At 57.9% G+C, this 19,548-nt stretch overlaps 1 pseudogene; it reads right to left on the reverse strand.

The window, feature by feature from the left end:
- Positions 1 to 1,489: 1,489 nt before the first annotated feature.
- On the reverse strand, positions 1,490 to 2,456 carry LOC135886045 (olfactory receptor 11A1-like; annotated as a pseudogene).
- Positions 2,457 to 19,548: the final 17,092 nt, after the last annotated feature.

Consider the following 19,548-nt stretch of genomic DNA (forward strand, 5'->3'; position numbering starts at 1 on the left):
AAGTTAATCTAGCCCTGCTATGGGGGGAGGGGGAGAGCAATCTCTCTCTCCCCTTACTATCTGCTTCCCCCCTTTCTACCTCCTTCCTGTGCCTATTTATGGGCGCTGCCTAATGGCTTAATTAGCCTTCCTGCCTGGCCCACCTATGAATTTGGCACAGCTCTGCTTTGTCAGCTCCATTCTGCAGTGCTTGACCCAGAGCCCTGACTCAGCCTTTCTTGCCTCGCACTGTGTCAGAGGGATAATACTGGTGTTTAGTTTTAAGCATTATTTTGAGTTTTTGATTTTCACAGTCATGCAAAATCACGGGAGGGCCAGACAATAATTGTTTAATGACAGCCGGCATGGAGATTCAAAATGGTAACGTTTTATAACCATTAAAACACCAATTGTCAACTCACATGTCAAACTCCAGAGAGTCCATAGCCTTAAATCAAGCTCCAACACATTCTCAAGCAGCGTTTTTCTGACTTTGCCTCTCTGCACATTTCGATGATGATTGATGGAAATATTTGTGCGCATATGGGGAAAATCAACATCTACTGACATTTACCAATAAAAATTGACTCCTTCCAAGCCTAAATACACTACAGCTGGCATTCTGCATATTCTGCTATCACCACAACACTAACGGGGCATCAGTGAATTGCGAACCCAGAACCTGGTGTATCTGCCGGGGCTTTCCCAGACCAGGCTGTGTTCACCCACATGCTCACCTTGGGACTTCACATTACAGGATGCCGAATGCCCTCGATTCCCACTGGGTTCACTGAGAGCTGGGAACGCTTCGCATTCACAGAACATGCCCAGCACCTGGCAGGCGTGGACACCAGGCACTTTCTCTGCTGTACTATTGACAGATCAGCTTTCAGAACTATGATGTTTGGATATCTGCAAAACAAGGGTACCCCGGGCAGTAAGGGACCAAAGCAGCCGTTCACCCCGGGTCTCAAGAAACTCCGTTGTACAGATGAGGAAACAGGACCAGAGAGGTGACGTCAGCTTCCCTTGATCCCAGTGACAAAGTAGCCAAGTCTCTCTGTGCCACTATCACAGTACAAACCTTTCTTCTTTACTGTCCCACCTCAGGGCTCCTGTTCTTACAGAGAGATTGGGCCCTGGGCCCTGGTACTCATCTCACATTAACTTTGCACATTGAAGGATGAGGATAAAAAGAAATCTTGAGCATCAGGTGCAATCCATGGTAAAGGGGCCCGGTATAAAACATAGTGCGTGCTCATGTAATTACAGGCTGTACTGTAATGGAGGCTCACAGAAAAGTAACTCACAACAACAGTGAAATATCAGACTAATCAAACCGTAACCCCAGCCAAACCCCAAGCCCAGATAGCAGAAATATCAGCCCCATATTGAGTGTGAGCGAGAGCTGTCACTGGCCTCACCTGGAGAGCCAGCTGGCCAGTGACAGCGGTGCCTCAGACGCATTACCGCAAGCCAGCTTCATCCCATTTCATGTGCATTGAACAAGCTACAGCAGGAAGCTCTGAATCCTTTTGCTAGCCGAGAATTTAGTGACAACTTTCCCCGGGGCCTCTCTAACCTCCATGTTCCTCAGGCTGTAGATGAGCGGATTGGCCAGGGGAGTCAGGATTGTGTAGCAGACGGAGAACACTTTGTACAGGTGTCTGAGTGTGTCAGTTTTGGGTAGCATGTAGACAATCATTATAGTCCTATAGAAAACCGACACCACGATGAGGTGCGAGGAGAAGGTGGAAAAGGCTTTTCTCTTCCCAGTGGTGGAAGGCATTTGAAGGATGGTGGAGATGATGCAGACGTATGTTGCCAGGGTTAACAGAAATGGCGGCAGAGTGCATACAGCAGATATCAGGGTAGTGACAAGCTCCATCATACGTGTGTCACGGCAGGAGAGTTTTACTACTGGGACGAAGTCACAGAAGAAATGGTCAATTTCATTGGGGCTGCAGAAAGTTAATTGCTGCATTAAATATATCGTTATGTTAGCAACCAGAGAGCTACTTATCCAAGTGCCTGCTGCTAGCTGGAGGCAGGACCTGTTGTTCATAAGGGCTGCATAGCGCAGCAGTTTGCAGATCGCTAAATACCAATCGTAAGACATCACTGCCAGGAGATAACACTGCAACTGCCGTGAAACCAGAGAAATAATATTGTGTGAGGCAGCCGCTAACAGAAATGGTTCTTTCCCCGCTCAGGAAACTGATCAGCATCCTGGGCAGGATGGTGGAGGTGTAGCAGGTCTCCAGGCAGGACAAGTTCCCCAGGAAGAAGTACATCGGGGTGTGAAGGTGCTGATCAGTCACAATTAGCACAAAGATCAGGATGTTCCCAGCCACAGTCGCGATGTAGATCACTAGAAACAGCAGGAAGAGAAGAGTTTGTAGCTCAGGGAGATTCCCAAATCCTCGCAGGATGAATTCTGTGAGAACCGTTTGATTTACTTGCTCTCGGTTCACCATGCGGTCCAACTAGGGGAAAGAAACCAACATTTACAATGGAATCTGAAGAGGATACATTTTCATTACGCTTTAGCATCAATTTAGTTCCATAAATATTCCATGAGGCCCCGCATCCTGTGGGATCAGTGAAGAACCAAGACTCTGGAAGCAAATTTCCTATTTAGATCTTTGAGATTCCATTATCACCTGCTCCCCCCACCCCGGTCACTTAAGAGATTGATGCAGGCAGAAAACCGCACACACCGCTGTGTGTATTGATGTCAAAATTGGCAAAGCCATTTTGTGTTCTATTGAAGGAGATATCGCTTCTTGGGGAAGTGGATTTAGGACAGAGATGGAAAATCCCTTTCAATCACCAGAGTAAGCTGCAGCTGTGCCTTATACCTCTTGTAGTGTAGACATGCCACCAGTTTCTGGAAAAGCCAACCTGAATCAGTACATGCAAACCATCCCTGGGAGGGTGCAACTTCTCAATGACTTCCCTTCATCACTCCCCCCCGAGTTTTTGGTTCCTGACAGAGCTGTGGTGACCCTCCCCCCTGGAGCTGCATACAAGCCCTGACCCACAGTGAGCCATGAACTTAATACAGGGAGTCAAGTATCAAGGGGTAGCCGTGTTAGTCTGTATCTACAAAAACAACAAGGAGTCTGGTGGCACCTTAAAGACTAACAGATTTATTTGGGCATAAGCTTTCGTGGTTAAAAACCTCACTTCTTCAGATGCATAGAGAACCTGCTAGAACCAGTTAAGGCAGGCAGGCTAATCAGGACACCTGAAGCCAATTAAGAAGAAGCTTCTAGAATCAATTAAGGCAGGCTAATCAGGGCACCTGGGTTTTAAAAAGGAGCTCACTTCAGTTTGTGGGGCGAGTGTGAGGAGCTGGGAGCAAGAGGCACAAGGAGCTGAGAGTGAGAGGGTGTGCTGCTGGAGGACTGAGGAGCACAAGCATTATCAGACACCAGGAGGAAGGTCCTGTGGTGAGAATAAGGAAGGTGTTTGGAGGAGGCCATGGGGAAGTAGCCCAGGGAGTTGTAGCTGTCATGCAGCTGTTACAGGAGGCACTATAGACAGCTGCAGTCCACAGGGCCCTGGGCTGGAACCCGGAGTAGAGGGCGGGCCCGGGTTCCCCCCAAACCTCCCAATTGACCTGGACTGTGGGTTCTCCCAGAGGGGAAAGTCTCTGGGCTGTTCCCCAACCCACATGGTGAATCTCTGAGGCAAGAAAATCCGCCAATAAGCGCAGGACCCACCAAGATAGAGGAGGAACTTTGTCACACTGGTGTCTGGAGTGGGATCTTGGGGTGCACAGCGTGGCGGAAGAAGGAGGGTGATTTAAACAAAAAACAAAAAAACAAACAAAAAAGGAGAGGGTTTATTTTTTTCCACCACAATGGATGATGTAGTGCGGGCACTGATACAAGCTACGGCGGCCCAGCAGGAGGCTACCCGTGTCCAGGCAGCTGCCCAACAGGAGGCAGTGCGGCTGCAGCAAGAGACTAATCGCCTGCTGATGGACCAGGCTGCTCAAGACCAAGCTATGTTGCGGGAACTGGTAAACCAGGTAAAGTCTCTTACAGAGCTGAATCGCGACCATGATGGGACGCGGCTCATATGGGCCAGCCATTGGCTGCAGAAAATGACATGGGAGGATGATGTAGAGGCATACCTTCTGGCCTTTAAGAGGACAGCCCTACGGGAGGCCTGGCCTCGAGATCAGTGGTCTGGCATCCTTGCCCCATTCCTGTGTGGGGAGGCCCAGAAGGCCTACCATGATCTGCCTGAAGAGGCTGCGGCAGACTACCCCCAGCTGAAAGCAGAGATCCTGGCCAGATCTGGGGTAACGACAGCAGTGCGGGCCCAGCAGTATCACGGTTGGAGGTACCAGGAAGACAAAACCCCGCGGGTCCCAATTGTATGACCTCATCCATCTCGCACGAAAGTGGTTGCAAACAGAGTCCCGGAGTCCGGAAGAGATACTAGCGGTTCTGGTCATCGACCGATACATGAGGGGACTACCACCAGACCTTCGTGCCTAGGTAAGCCAGAACGAACCCTCCACCTATGACGAGGTTGTCGCCCTGGTAGAGAGGCGAAGGACAGCGAGGGAGCTGACCCGACCAGTTAAGGAAGAGGCACCCTGGGTTAAACTGGCAGCACCAAGCCCTAAAGTTCAGGTGATTGGGCCACCAGGAGGGCCCAGGTGGAAAAAGAGAGGCTGAAGGCCCATTAGAGACCACAAAGAGTCGGACCACTGACGGAGAAGAGGATCATGATGTTAGACTGCCCAAACCAAGAGACCGGGGAATGCTTAGGGCTCCATACAGATGTTATGCCTGCGGGGAGTGGGGACACATAGCTGCACAATGTCCCAATGCTGAGGAGCCTATGCAGTGTAACCTGGGGAACTGGGCAGATCCATGCTCCCTAATCCACCTTGTGGGGGTCTCACTAACCCCACATATGTATACCAGACCAGTGAAACTAAATGGGGTAGGGTCCACGGCACTGGTTGATTCGGGGAGTGCTATCACGCTTATCTCAGGGAATCTCGTGAAGCGTAGTCAGCTGCTGCAGGCTAAACGTAGGGGGACAACATGCGTCCATGGGACAGTTAGTTACTACCCCACCATCCCAGTAAAAATCGAGATCCAAGGGAACACTACTGAGGTAGCAGCAGGTGTAGTCCCTAAACTCCCATACCCGGTGCTCATAGGGAGGGACTTCCCAGGGTTTGGAAACTTACTCCCAGTAGGGGGATTGGAGAAAAATGAGGACCCTAAAATTGATGAGGCATCCACAGCAGACTGTCAACCCCCAATCTTCTCTGAAATATCCCCAGATTTGTTATCCACTCCAAGACAGGGTAGAAAGACAAAAAGGGAAAGAAAGGCAGCTAAGGCCTTGGGAACCCGAATACTGACCCAAAGCCAGAGGGTCGCTCTTGTAGGTAGGCGGACCCGCACAGCTGAAAAGGAAGCCACGCAGGAGGGAGAAGCACCTGAGTCTGACCCCCACCCTAATGCTTCTGAACCAGTAGAGGCAACAGAGATTGGGCCCCTAGATCTTGGGCAGATTAGCCCCGGGAGAGGAAATTTTGGACGGGACCAGGCAGAAGACCCAAGGAATGACAACATTAGGAAGGAGGTGACTGAAATAGATGGGGTCCCCGTGGAAGGGAAAACCCAGGGACCAGGACCCTACTTCATAATGAAGAAGGATCTCTTATACCGGGTTGAGCCAGTACAGTGGCAGAAGGTACAGCAGATCCTAGTACCTCAAAAACACGAGAATGCTGTATTAAGTCTTGCTCATAGTCATCTTTTTGGGGGGCATTTGGGGGTAGAGAAGACCCTGGCACGAGTCCTACGACGGTTCTTCTGGCCCGGAGTACATGAAGAAGTGCAGAGGTACTGTGCCTCCTGCCCGGAGTGTCAGCTGCACAGTCCCCGTCCACACTTGAGGGCGCCTTTAGTACCCCTTCCCATCATAGAGGTCCCCTTCGAGCGAATAGCCATGGACCTAGTGGGACCCCTGGAGAAGACGGCTCGGGGCCACCAATATATACTTGTTGTTTTGGACTATGCTACTCGCTACCCAGAAGCCGTCCCCCTGCGGAACACGGCTTCTAAAACTATAGCCAAAGAGCTGGTGGGGATCTTTGCCCGAATGGGGCTACCGAAGGAGATATTAACCGACCAAGGAACCCCATTTATGTCGAAGCTAATGAAGGACTTCTGTACATTGCTCCATATACATACCCTGAGAACTTCGGTCTACCATCCGCAGACTGATGGGTTGGTAGAAAGGTTTAACCGAACCCTCAAGGCTATGATAAGGAAGGTGGTAAGTTGGGATGGGAAGGATTGGGACACCCTACTACCCTACCTTATGTTCGCTATCCGGGAGGTACCACTGGCCTCAACTGGGTTTTCCCCCTTCGAGTTATTATACAGGCGTCACCCCCGTGGCATACTAGATATCGCCAAAGAGATCTGGAAAGAGGAACCTAATGAGGGGAGAAATATATCAGAGCATGTAATGCAGATGCGAGACCGGATAGCCCGGGTTACCCCTATTGTATGGGAACATTTGGAGAAGGCACAGGAGGCCCAGCGAACCCATTACAATAGCCAGGCAAAAGTGCGACAGTTCCAACCAGGGGATTGGGTTATGGTGTTGGTACCCACGGCAGAAAGCAAGCTTCTGGCCCAATGGCAGGGGCCCTATGAGGTGGTTGAACCCGTGGGGGAAGTAACCTACAAGGTGCGGCAGCCAGGACGCAGAAAACAAGAACAGATTTATCACATTAACCTTCTGAAACCCTGGCATGCACAAGAGGCATGCACAACGGTCCAAAAAGACCTAACCCAGGAAAACAAGCCAAACAGGTGAGAGTGTCTCCCGATTTAACACCAGACCAGAAGAATGAGGTGTCTGAGATGATCTTCCGGAACCAAGATGTGTTCTCGACAAAACCGGGTCGAACAACCGAGACATATCACCACATCGTCACGAACCCTGGGGCCAGAGTAACAATGAGGCCCTATCGGGTGCCAGCGGCAAAAAGGGAGGAAATAAAAGCAGAAGTAAAAAAAATGCTGGAGTTGGGGATCATCGGAGAATCCCAGAGTCAGTGGTCCAGCCCAATCGTGCTGGTGCCCAAACCTGATGGCATCACAAAATTTTGCAATGACTTCTGGCGACTAAACGAAGAATCCCAGTTTGACGCGTACCCCATACCTCACACAGATGAGCTAGTGGACCGTCTGGGTAATGCCCGGTACTTGACTACCCTAGACTTGACAAAGGGGTACTGGCAGATTCCCCTTGCAGAAGACGCAAAGGAAAAGACTGCGTTCTCAACACCAGAGGGTCTTTTTCAATATACTGTCCTCCCTTTTGGACTACATGGGGCCCGAGCTACCTTCTAGTGCCTCATGGACAAGCTATTACGCCCGCATAACAGTTATGCTGCTGCCTACTTGGACGATGTGGTCATTCATACCCCAGACTGGGAAACCCACCTGGAGAAGGTGGAGGCAGTCCTCAATACCTTCAGGCGAGCTGGCCTTACAGCAAACCCTGCCAAGTGCGCTGTAGGGTTTACAGAAGCAAAATATCTTGGCTACATTGTGGGAAAAGATCTGGTAAAACGCCAAGTGAACAAGTTAGAGGCCATCCAAAATTGGCCCGGACCAAGTCGCAAGAAACAAGTCTGGGCGTTCCTAGGTGTGGTGGGGTATTACTGATGATTTATCCCCCACTTTGCCACAAGTGCAAGCCCCCTGACAGACCTAGTGAAAGCCCGTGGACCTGATCTGGTGAGATGGTCTGACGCAGCAGAGGAAGCATTCACAGACCTACGGACTGCCCTCTGCAATAACCCCGTACTGATAGCCCCTGATTTCATCATGGAGTTTATCCTGCAGGTGGATGCATCTGAAGTAGGGTTGGGGGCCGTTCTATCACAGATGGTCAGGTAGGAGGAACACCCAATTCTATACCTCAGTCGGAAACGCCTTCCGAGGTAACAAAAATATGCAGTGGTGGAGAGAGAATGCCTCGCTGTAAAATGGGCCATGGAAACATTGCGCTACTAGCTGTTTGGGCGCAGATTTGTCCTGGTGACCGACCATGCCCCTCTTCAATGGATGCAGCGTGTAGCGGGGTGGTTACCCCGCTCCTGCCTGAGGGGTTTAAAAGAGCCCTGGCAGAGGGCTGGGGCAAAGAGAAAAGCTACTGGGCTGATTGGGGAAGTAGCCACAGCTGGGCCACGCCCCAATCAGGCCCCAGCTGGCCTGTATAAGAAGGCTGGGAGCCAAGAGCTCAGCAGTCTCTCTCTGAGTGCAGAGAGAGAAGGGCCTGGCTGCAGGGAACTAGAGCAGAGTACCTGGGTGGAGCAGGGCTGGGGAAAGCCTGAGGAGCTGGGGAGCTCCAGGCTAGATAGCCCCAGGCTGTGGCCTAGTATTAGGCCAAGGGGTACTGGGGGTTGCAGAGGGCAGCCCAGGGCTAGGCCAAGGCAGCAGGTACAAACCCTCCTTGCTAGTGATGAGTGGCCTAGACTGCAGTCTGCCCCAGGGAGCGGGGGCTAGCTGGTGACTGGCAGTGGCCTAGTACTGAGGCAAGGTGCGGATAGTGGGTGGGGGTTCCCCTGGGAGGGGAGACCTAGCGTGTGTGGGTATTGCCAGGGGGCAGCACCCAGAGCAAGGGGCACAGGGGTCCTGGGAGGGACACGGGGGCCAGGGCAGAGGACAAGGCGGATCACCGGCCTGCAGAGGGCGTGCCAGAGGCTGGTGAGCTAATTCCCTGGACGACCAGCAGGAGGCGCCGCAGGGGTGAGTCCGGACCTCTACACAGCGGAACAAGGAGAAGAACACAAGGGTGACCAGATGGTTCTTATCCCTCCATTCTTTCCAGTTCCGTGTGCAACACAGAGCAGGGAGCCATCATGGCAATGCTGATGGCTTGTCACATGTGCACTGTCTGGCGTTCCAAGCTGCCCAACCCCTTGGCGTTGAGCAGGGGGGAGGGATATGTGACAGACCCAGACCAGTGGGCAGGAGTCTGGTAGAGGGCAAATATACTGGTCACTGTATGAGTAGTTTTCTGTTCCCTGAGTGACCAGACCTATTGGGATCCAGGAAGTGGGCGGGCGGAGCCCGCCCACTGCTAAAGGATCCCCCCCAGCCTAAGGGGGGGTCCACAGGACCTGGAGACCAAAAAATTACGGGGGACAACTAATAAAAGAACAGGGACAGGAGTGAGGTCAAAGGGTCAAACGAAGCGAACCAGATGGGGACACCGACCAGAGAACCCCGGACAGCGCCCACTGTTCCTCGAAGGCGTCAAGGGAGCCAGTGGACTCCGCCCAGAGGAACTCTGCCCGGATACGTGAAAGAACGGAGGACCTGAAATACGCCCCACAGTCACAGGAAACTCCATCGGCCAACCTCCTCACTCTGGTTTTATAGATGGCCAGTTTCGCTGGGGCCAGAAGGAGGTTGACCAGGAGGTCCCGCGACTTTGTGGGGCGACGGATAGGGAGTGCATAAATAAAAAGGTGAGGAGAAAAGTGCAACCAAAATCTTAACAAAATATCCGTGAGGAGCCGGAATAGGGGCTGCAGCCTGGAGCACTCCAGGTAAACATGCGCCAGGGTCTCCCTCACGCCGCAAAAGGGGCAGGTGTCTGGGATAGGGGTAAACCGTGCCAAGTACACGCCCGTGCTCATGGCTCCGTGAAGGAGCTGCCAACTGATGTCCCCGGTGGGCTTCAGGATCAGAGCAGAATAAAGGCTGGCCCACCGGGGCTCCTCACCCTCCAGAGGTGGCAGAAGGTCCCGCCACTTCGTATCGGGGAGGGACGCGAGGGTGAGGACATGAAGAACATGGAGCATGAGCGTGTATAGATGTTTCCTTGGCGCGGTCTGGAACAGAACTGGCTGCAGATGGTGCAGCCAGCTCATGGCAAATGGACGGGGAGGGGGCTGGTTGGGTCCACGGGGCAGGGGCCCAATGAAAAAGTCTGGAGGGCTCGGAGTGGAGGGTGGGTGGGGCGTGCCCTCTCGCAGGACCCGGTCGAGATAGTCCCGATCAGCGGGCGGCAAAGCGGCCCTCACCTCCTGAAGTACGCGCCGGGGAGTACGAGGTCTGGAGAGCCCCATGCACTGAGCGAGCGTCAGGGGATCCAGCCAGTCTCCCCGGTCATAGTCCAGGAGGTCTCCGACTTTGGTGACTTCTGCTAGGACCAACCTCTGGCGCACCATGGGGGACTCCGCCACCTGCACACGAAGCTGGGGGTTGTGTAGCAGGGGCTCCGCGAGGAGATCTGCCCCCACGGTGGCCGCCACGGACCTGGTCACTGAAAACAGTTTCCAGGTCTGGAGGAGGTCCTGGTAGAAGGCCGGCAGCTCGGAGAGGCCTCGCGGAAGACCTCTCGGATGGAGACAAAGGAGCTGCCGGTCATATCGGAGCCCTCGGAAGCGGCGCGGGAAGGCGTGCGCCAATACGCTCCATGCCGGACTACCTGCACCATAAAGGAGCCTCTGCAGGGCCTGGAGGCGGAAGACGTGGACCTGAGCGTGCAGACACTTCAGGCCCTGCCCTCCCTCCTCCAGGGGTAGATGGAGAACCCCCGCAGAGACCCAGTGCAGTCCTGACCAAAAGAACTCCAGAATCAACGTCCGGAGGGTGGTCAGGAAGCCCGGGGCCGGGACCAGGGTGTTGAGCCGGTACCAGAGCATGGACAGGACTAGTTGATTGAGCACCAGTGCTCTCCCTCGAAGGGAGAGACACCGGAGCAGTCCTGTCCATTTCCGGAGCCGCTCCGACACCCTGCCCTCTAAACCTAGCCAGTTCTCCGGCGGAAACGGATGCGTGGCAGAAAGGTAAACGCCGAGATAGAGCAGCGGACCCGCGCTCCACCGGATGGCCTGAAGCGCGGGTGGGAGGGAGCTCGCCTGCCACCCGTCCCCTACCACCTGGCCAGAGCTCTTGACCCAATTGACCCGGGCGGAGGAGGCCGCCGAATAGATGGTCTGGCAAGCCTCCACCCGCACCAAGTCGCCCGGGTCCTGGACCACGAGGAGCACGTTGTCGGCGTACGCCGACAGGACCAGCCGCAGCTCCGGCTCCCGCAGCACCAACCATGCCAACCTCCTACGGAGGAGACAGAGGAAGGGCTCGATCGCCAGAGCATACAGCTGGCCCGAGAGGGGGCACCCTTGACGTACTCCTCGCCCGAAGCTGACCGGTTCGGTCAGGGTCCAGTTGAGCCTGACCAAACACTCTGCGGAGGCGTACAGCACCTGGAGAAAACCCACAAACTGGGGCCCGAAGCCAAACGCTGGCTGAGTGCCCAGGAGATACCCGTGGTCCACCCTGTCGAACGCCTTCTCCTGATCCAGGGACAGGAGGGCGAACGACAGACCATCCCTACACCCGAGTTCCAAGAGGTCCCGGACCAGATACAAGTTGTCGAAGATGGTGCGGCCCGGGACGGTGTAGGTCTGGTCTGGGTGGATCACGTCCGCCAGCACGGACCCTAGCCGCAGCGAGATGGCCTTCGCTACGATTTTATAGTCCGTGCTGAGGAGCGAGATGGGACGCCAATTCCGTAAATCGCGGAGGTCCCCTTTCTTCGGCAATAAGGCGAGCACGGCTCGCCTGCACGAAAGAGGAAAGACCCCGCCCTGCAAGGACACGGCCCAGACGGTGACAAGGTCCGGGCCGAGGACGTCCCAAAACACGCGGTAGAACTCCACGGTCAGCCCGTCCATGCCTGGAGATTTATTGGTGGGCATGCGGCGGAGGGCTTCCGAGAACTCGGCCAGAGTGTGAGGTAGCTCCAGCCAGTCTCGGTCGCCCGCGCTGACCGTCGGGAGTTCATCCCAGAGCATTCTGCAAGTGTTAGGATCGGTCGGATCCGGGGAGAAAAGGCCTGCGTAGAAGGCCCTGGCCCTCCCGCACATTTGTGCCGGATCCGTGAGGGGGGTGCCGTCCTCTGCTAGAAGGCAGGTGACGTGCTTCTTGGCCCCCCTCTTTTTCTCCAGGGCGTAGAAGAAGCGGGAGCCGCGATCCATCTCCCGAAGGAGGCGGATGCGGGATCGAACAAAGGCACCTCGGGCCCAATGGTCCTCGAGGGTCCGGAGCTCTTCCCGCTTCTCCCGGCACGCTCCGCAGAGGGATGGATCACCGGGGCTGGTGGCCAGACGCCTCTCCAGCTCTAAGACCTCCCGTTCCAACTGCCCTATCGCCGCATCCCTCCGTCGGCTGGCGCCCCGGGTGTAGTCACGGCAGAAGAGCCGGACGCGCACCTTCCCCAGGTCCCACCACCGCTGCGCCAAGGGAAAGGCACGCCGCTGCCCTCGCCAGGCCAGCCAGAACTCCCGGAAGGACGCCACGAAGCCCACATCCTCCAACAAGCTATTATTAAAGTGCCAATAGGCCGGCCCCGGCCTCTCCGCGCAGAGAGAGGCTGTCACGGTGGCTAGATGGTGATCTGAAAAAGGGGCCGGCCGGACGCTGGAGGAGTGGGCCCAGGAAAGATGGAAGCGTGACATATAGATGCGGTCCAACCGGGAGTGGTACGACCGATGGACCTCCACCCGGACAAAAGTGAATGTCGAAACGTCATCCGGGTGGTAGTCGCGCCAGACGTCCACCAGGGAGTGATGTTCGACGATCTCCCGGAGGACATCCGCGGCGGCCGGGTGCTGAGCGGTCCCGTTCCTCAAGGGTGCCGTTAAAGTCCCCGCCCAGGACCAGGCACTCGCGAGGATCCAAGGTGCCGAGGAAGGCGGACGCCTGCTGATAAAAACACAACCTCTCCGGGCCCAATGTCGGGGCGTAAACGTTGACGAGATTAACCACAAGCCCCTCCATGCGGACCCGGAGGTATAGCAGGCGGCCTGGCACAGCCTTGGCGACCCCCAGCACCTCGGGCCGTATTTCGGGGGAGAACAGGGTCGCCACTCCAGCCGTACGAACTGTGAGGAGGCTAAAATAGACCCTGTCCCCCCACTCCAGCCGCCAGCTAGCTTCAGCGGCCGGATCCGTATGGGTCTCCTGCAGGAAAATCACAGAGTACCCCCCCTCCCGAAGGAAGGAGAGCACCTGGCTCCTGCCGAGACCCATCCTACAGCCCCGGGTGTTCAATGTTGCGAAGATGATCGGTGCCATGAGGAGGGCTGGGGGGGATCCTCGCCGGCAGAGACGCCCACGGCCTCCGTCGGGCCGCGCAACAATCCGTGACCTACCCCGTGGGCGATTAAGGAGTCATGGAAGAGGCGGACCCGTTGGTAGGCCGCGGCGGCCTGCCTCCCGGTCCTCTTACCCTCCCCCATGAGGGCCCTCGCGGCCCGGAGGATCTGATGAAAATCCCCCCATCGCTGGAGTGCAAGCTGTACCTTGTTGCGGGAGCCACGGACGTCCTCAAGGAACTCTCGTAGCTCCTCTCTCAGCGTATGGGGGGGTGGGGTTACCGATCTATGGCTATCCCCCAGCGGGGCCCCTGTCACAGCCCCGTGGCCCACCGAGACGGGCAAGCAGGGGGCAGACCCTCGACGTGGCGTCCGATGGGCTGGCACCACGTGGCCCGCCTCAGACCCTGGCTCAATGGGGGGCGGCGGAGGGAAAATAGCAGCCCCTGGTGGGTCGGGACAAGGAAAAACAAAGGCCGCTCCTTGGGGGTCGTCCTCTGGGATATGGAAGGAGACAGCCCCAGGGGCGGCAATAGCATCACAGGAAGTGGATGGGATAGAGACTGGGTCGGTGTCAGGGGCAGGGTCGGAGTCAGGAATAGGGACAGGGGAAGGGGAGATAGTGGGATCGGGGGCCCCAGCAGCCAGGCTCCTGGGTGGGGGGGGGGGGGTGGCAACCCGCAAATGGGCTCAGGGATTTGCGGGGAGGGAGGTGGGCTCTCCGTGATGCCGGGCTCGTGCTTCAAGGCAGATGGTAAGGCCATGGCATCCATAGGTGGAGAATCAACGACGGGGCCCCCACCCAGGGAGGAGGTCAGCTGCCCCTCAGCCACAAGGGAGTCCCCTGGCGACTCGGGTCCCGGTTTCATGGCACTGGCTGTCGCCTCAAGAGGCTCGGCGGCCGCTAGCGGGGTGCCATCTGCAGCCGGGTTGGTGGAAGAGTCCAGGGGCTCCTCGGAGGCGGGAGCGGAAGCAGTGGGTAAGGGGACAGAGCATGGGGAAAGGGGGGCTGAGGCGAGGTCGCTCAGATCGAGACCCGCTGGCAGAGGGTCGTCCTCCCCCTGGGTAACCGGGGTCAGACCCAGGGCCTCGATCTCCTCATAAATGGAGGGGAGATCACCTTCCACCACCCCAGGGCTCTCCCCGCCTGCACCCGAAGCGACGCTCGCCTTTGTGCATGCAGGGGCTTCAGATTGTAAGGGGGCGAGAGGGGCTCCATCAGGGGCTTCCATAGGAAGGGACACTGGAGGAGGGGTAGTGCTTTCCTCCGATGCTGCCACGTCTTCCCTAGCCGGTAATGGTGGACAAAACCGACCCGGGGGCAAAGCGGAAGGCTCAGCATCGGTCCCCCCCTTCCTGGTCTTCTGGGGGACTACCGCATCATATGGAAGGAGCAGAGCTCGAGCCTTCCGCTTGCCCCGCTTCCCCTGTACTAAGGACCAGCCCTCCATGGCATCATCCGGGGGTTGGCTAACAGGAGTCGGGTCAGGGAGTAAGAGCGAAGGCTCAGGGACTCGGGGAGGCAATGGTGGGGCAGCATGTAGGAGGGAGGAGCCACCCTGGAGCATGCCCTTTTCTATGCCCGGCGGTATCCCTACCTCACCCTCCTCCACAGGCCCCGCCAGATCACAGGCGGCAGAGGCGGGGCCCTCCCGCTCATCTAGGCGCACTGGGGGAGATACCCCTTGGGCCCGAGCGGGAGCATTGTTGGGCCGGAAAGGAGGAGGGGCGGCTTCGGGCGCTGGGCAGCCAGGGGTGCCGGCGATGACAGGGCCGGCGCTCTGCCAGGGCTCGGGGGTCCCGGATGCCCCTCCGTGCCGGGCCAAGGGGCAGTCCCTCCGGACGTGTCCCATCGCCCGGCAGAGGTAGCACCGGGCCTCCCCCGTTGAATAATGCACCCGGTAGCGGGCCCCCTGGTAGGGGACCAAGAAGGACCCCTCGAGTGCCTCACCGTCACGTGCCGCCGGCGGCAGTTGTAACTGTACCTGCCGGCGGAACGAGAGGACATGACGGAGGGCAGGGTCTTTGCAGCCCAACGGGAGAGGGCTGACCACAGAGATCGGCCTCCCCAGGGTAGAGAGGGCAGGTAACAGGGCGGCATTAGGAAGGAAGGGAGGGACAGAAGTCAGGACCAGTCGGGCACCCAGGTCTTCTAGCGGCTCCAGGGGGGCGTACACGCCCCCCACTGCTAGGCCCTTCTCTACTGCCTCCTGGGCGGCGGCCTCCGATGCTAGGAAGAAGACGACCTTTCCGTACATCTTGGAGGCCACCACAATGGCCGTGGGCCCCACCACCCTCGCCAACGCCCGCACGTAGGTCTCCACGTGGGGCGAGGCGGGTACCAGGAGGCAACGGACGCCGTGCTTCCTGGTCAAGGTGGGGAAGGGGCCCCGGCCGCTGTAGATGGTAGCGGAGGTGGTGGATGGGGGAGATGACGTAGTGGCAGGCAGGGGGGGCCGCCGCCACCTGGGCGTATGCTCTGGGGGCTGGGGGAGGGACACCCACAGAGCAGGTGGAGGGAACAACAGGGAGGGATGCCGCGGCCGGTTGCGGGGCCGCAGCAGTGGGGGTACCCCCTGCCATGGAGGGTCTGGCTTTTTTAGCGGGGCCTTTACCCTTCTTTGTGCCCTGGCCCTTCCTGCCGGCTGGGGGGACTCCCCCAGAGTCAGAGGGGGCGAGGGACGTGGCAGCAGCGGAGGTCACCTTGTGACCCGCCGCTGCCGGTGTTCCAGCAGGGGTGGTAGTAGGTGGCTCGGCAGCGGCGGTTGAGGTAGAGGCTAGGGGGGACGATGGTGGGGCGGGTGGAGGAGAGGCAGCAGGGTCTGCCCGAGGGGTCTCATTCTCCTCGTCCCCTGCCATAATGAGGATGGGGGGAGAGCAAACACTGGAGGGGGGTAGGGAAGGGGGAAGCAGGTCGACCACTCCTCCCCGCTAGGCTGTAGGCAGGGGAGGAGGGCGCCAAAAAAAAAAAAAAAGGAGGGGGTGGATGGGGGTGGGCTATCAAGGGCTAGGGGTCAGTCACCGACTCAGGGAAGGTTTCCGGCTCCTCTTGTTGCACCAAGGAAGGGAGGATATAATAGCATTGGGGGGTGCAGTGAGACAGAATCAAACTAAAACGGGGAGGGGTACAAGCGCATAGGAGGGGACATGGGCGCACGAGGGGAGGGGCTAATCAGGGCAAGGGGACCGCAGGGGGAAGGGAGCAACCAGGCGGGAAATAGGGCAGAGGAACCACGGGGCTTGCTTTAGAGGCTGGGGCGGGTCAAACAAAGGCTGCAGAGGGAAAGGGCGGGGCAGGCAAACAAACTGGAGCTAGCAAGGGGCTGGGGCAAGGGGGAGGGGCAAAAGGCAGCAAGGGGCAAATGGGTAGGCAGCAGGGGCAAAGCTGGGGGCTTGCTGCAGGGGGTAGGGGGTCAGTCCAAAAGGGGGGGGGTACATGCACCCACGTGCGCTTGTAACAAAAAAGAAAGTCTATGGAAGCTGGCTGCAGTAGCAGGCCCAATGGTGGCAACAGGGCGTGGCAAGCCTAGGTGAGCAGCTGAAATCCCAGAGGCAGGAGCTCAAGGTAGATGGAAAGTAGCCAGTGGGAGTGGTGGAGGGGGCAACGATGATGGTGGTGGCGGGGATTGGGGGGGGGACACAGATGGACCAGGGGGCAGGCTCCACGCCACACCCTCTGTGTCCCCACAAACACAGTCTAGATCCCCACCACAAGAGCACAGTTCAAAAGTTACTCAGTCCGGGAGGGCCCCCTCCACGGTGGTCTGTAGAATTCCTACACGCTCCCCCACTGGCAGATGGTCCTCTTCTTCTCCTCAGGGCTCCAGCAGCTCCCCAGCAGCAAACGCAGCAGCTCCAGGTGGCAGTCTGGTGGCCAGCAGGAAGGACCCTTCTCAGGTGGAGGTGGTGGTGGCATCCCCAGCAGCAGGAGCAATGGCTGGGGTCTCTCCCTCCCCTCCTCTGGGGAGTGGGCCAGCAGGCCCCCCCCCCAAGGGGCTGTAGCTGGAGCAGCAGCAACCAAGGGTGTGGGTGGGTCTAGCAGCCAGCCAGCCAGCAAGCAAGCAGGTAGCAGAGAAAGAGGATGAGCAGCCCCCTACCTCTCTCCCTCCCTCCAGACCAGAGGGCTACAGGAGAGTGATCTATTAGTCCCAGGTCAGACAGGGTTTCTGTTCCCAGAGTGACCAGACCTATTGGGATCCAGGAAGTGGGCGGGCGAAGCCCGCCCACTGCTAAAGGATCCCCCCCAGCCTAAGGGGGGGGTCCACAGGACCTGGAGACCAAAAAATTACGGGGGACAACTAATAAAAGAACAGGGACAGGAGTGAGGTCAAAGGGTCAAAAGAAGCGAACCAGACGGGGACACCGAGCAGAGAACCCCGGACAGCGCCCACTGCTCCTCGAAGGCGTCAAGGGAGCCAGTGGACGTCGCCCAGAGGAACTCTGCCCGGATATGTGAAAGAACGGAGGACCTGAAATACGCCCCACAGTCACAGGAAACTCCATCGGCCAACCTCCTCACTCTGGTTTTATAGATGGCCAGTTTTGCTAAGGCCAGAAGGAGGTTGACCAGGAGGTCCCGCAACTTTGTGGGGCGACGGATAGGGAGTGCATAAATAAAAAGGTGTGGAGAAAAGTGCAACCAAAATCTTAACAAAATATCTGTGAGGAGCCGGAATAGGGGCTGCAGCCTGGTGCACTCTAGGTAAACATGCGCCAGGGTCTCCCTCACGCCGCAAAAGGGGCAGGTGTCTGGGATAGGGGTAAACCGCGCCAAGTACACGCCCGTGCTTACGGCTCCGTGAAGGAGCCGCCAACTGATGTCCCCGGTGGGCTTCGGGATCAGAGCAGAATAAAGGCTGGCCCACCGGGGCTCCTCACCCTCTAGAGGTGGCAGAAGGTCCCGCCACTTTGTATCGGGGCGGGACGCGAGGGTGAGGACATGAAGAACATGTAGCACGAGCGTGTATAGATGTTTCCTTGGCGCGGTCCGGAACAGAACCGGCTGCAAATGGTGCAGCCGGCTCATGGCGAATGGACGGGGAGGGGGCTGGTTGGGTCCACGGGGCAAGGGCCCGATGAAAAAGTCTGGAGGGCTCGGAGTGGAGGGTGGGCGGGGCGTGCCCTCTCGCAGGACCCGGTCGAGATAGTCCCGAGCAGCGGGCGGCAAAGCGGCCCTCACCTCCTGAAGCACGCGCCGGGGAGTACGAGGTCTGGAGAGTCCCATGCGCTGAGCGAGCGTCAGGGGATCCAGCCAGTCTCCTCGGTCGTAGTCCAGGAGGTCTCCGACTTTGGTGACTTCTGCTAGGACCAACCTCTGGCGCACCATGGGGGACTCCGCCACCTGCACACGAAGCTGGGGGTTGTGTAGCAGGGGCTCCGCGAGGAGATCTGCCCCCACGGTGGCCGCCACGGACCTGGTCACTGAAAACAGTTTCCAGGTCCGGAGGAGGTCCTGGTAGAAGACCGGCAGCTCGGAGAGGCCTCGCGGAAGACCTCTCGGATGGAGACAAAGGAGCTGCCGGTCATATCGGAGCCTTCGGAAGCGGCGCAGGAAGGCGTGCGCCAATACGCTCCATGCCGGACTACCTGCACCATAAAGGAGCCTCTGCAGGGCCTGGAGGCGGAAGACGTGGACCTGAGCATGCAGACACTTCAGGCCCTGCCCTCCCTCCTCCAGGGGTAGATGGAGAACCCCCGCAGAGACCCAGTGCAGTCCTGACCAAAAGAACTCCAGAATCAACGTCCGGAGGGTGGTCAGGAAGCCCGGGGCCGGGACCAGGGTGTTGAGCCGGTACCAGAGCATGGACAGGACTAGTTGATTGAGCACCAGTGCTCTCCCTCGAAGGGAGAGACACCGGAGCAGTCCTTTCCATTTCCGGAGCCGCTCCGACACCCTGCCCTCTAAACCTAGCCAGTTCTCCGGCGGAGACGGATGCGTGGCAGAAAGGTAAACGCCGAGATAGAGCAGCGGACCCGCGCTCCACCGGATGGCCTGAAGCGCGGGTGGGAGGGAGCTCGCCTGCCACCCGTCCCCTACCACCAGGCCAGAGCTCTTGACCCAGTTGACCCGGGCGGAGGAGGCCGCCGAATAGATGGTCTGGCAAGCCTCCACCCGCACCAAGTCGCCCGGGTCCTGGACCACGAGGAGCACGTCGTCGGCGTACGCCGACAGGACCAGCCGCAGCTCCGGCTCCCACAGCACCAACCCTGCCAACCTCCTACGGAGGAGACAGAGGAAGGGCTCGATCGCCAGAGCATACAGCTGGCCCGAGAGGGGGCACCCTTGACGTACTCCTCGCCCGAAGCTGACCGGTTCGGTCAGGGTCCAGTTGAGCCTGACCAAACACTCTGCGGAGGCGTACAGCACCTGGAGAAAACTCACAAACTGGGGC

Source organism: Emys orbicularis, chromosome 12 (genome assembly GCF_028017835.1).
Source record: "Emys orbicularis isolate rEmyOrb1 chromosome 12, rEmyOrb1.hap1, whole genome shotgun sequence".
NCBI lineage: Eukaryota > Metazoa > Chordata > Testudines > Emydidae > Emys > Emys orbicularis.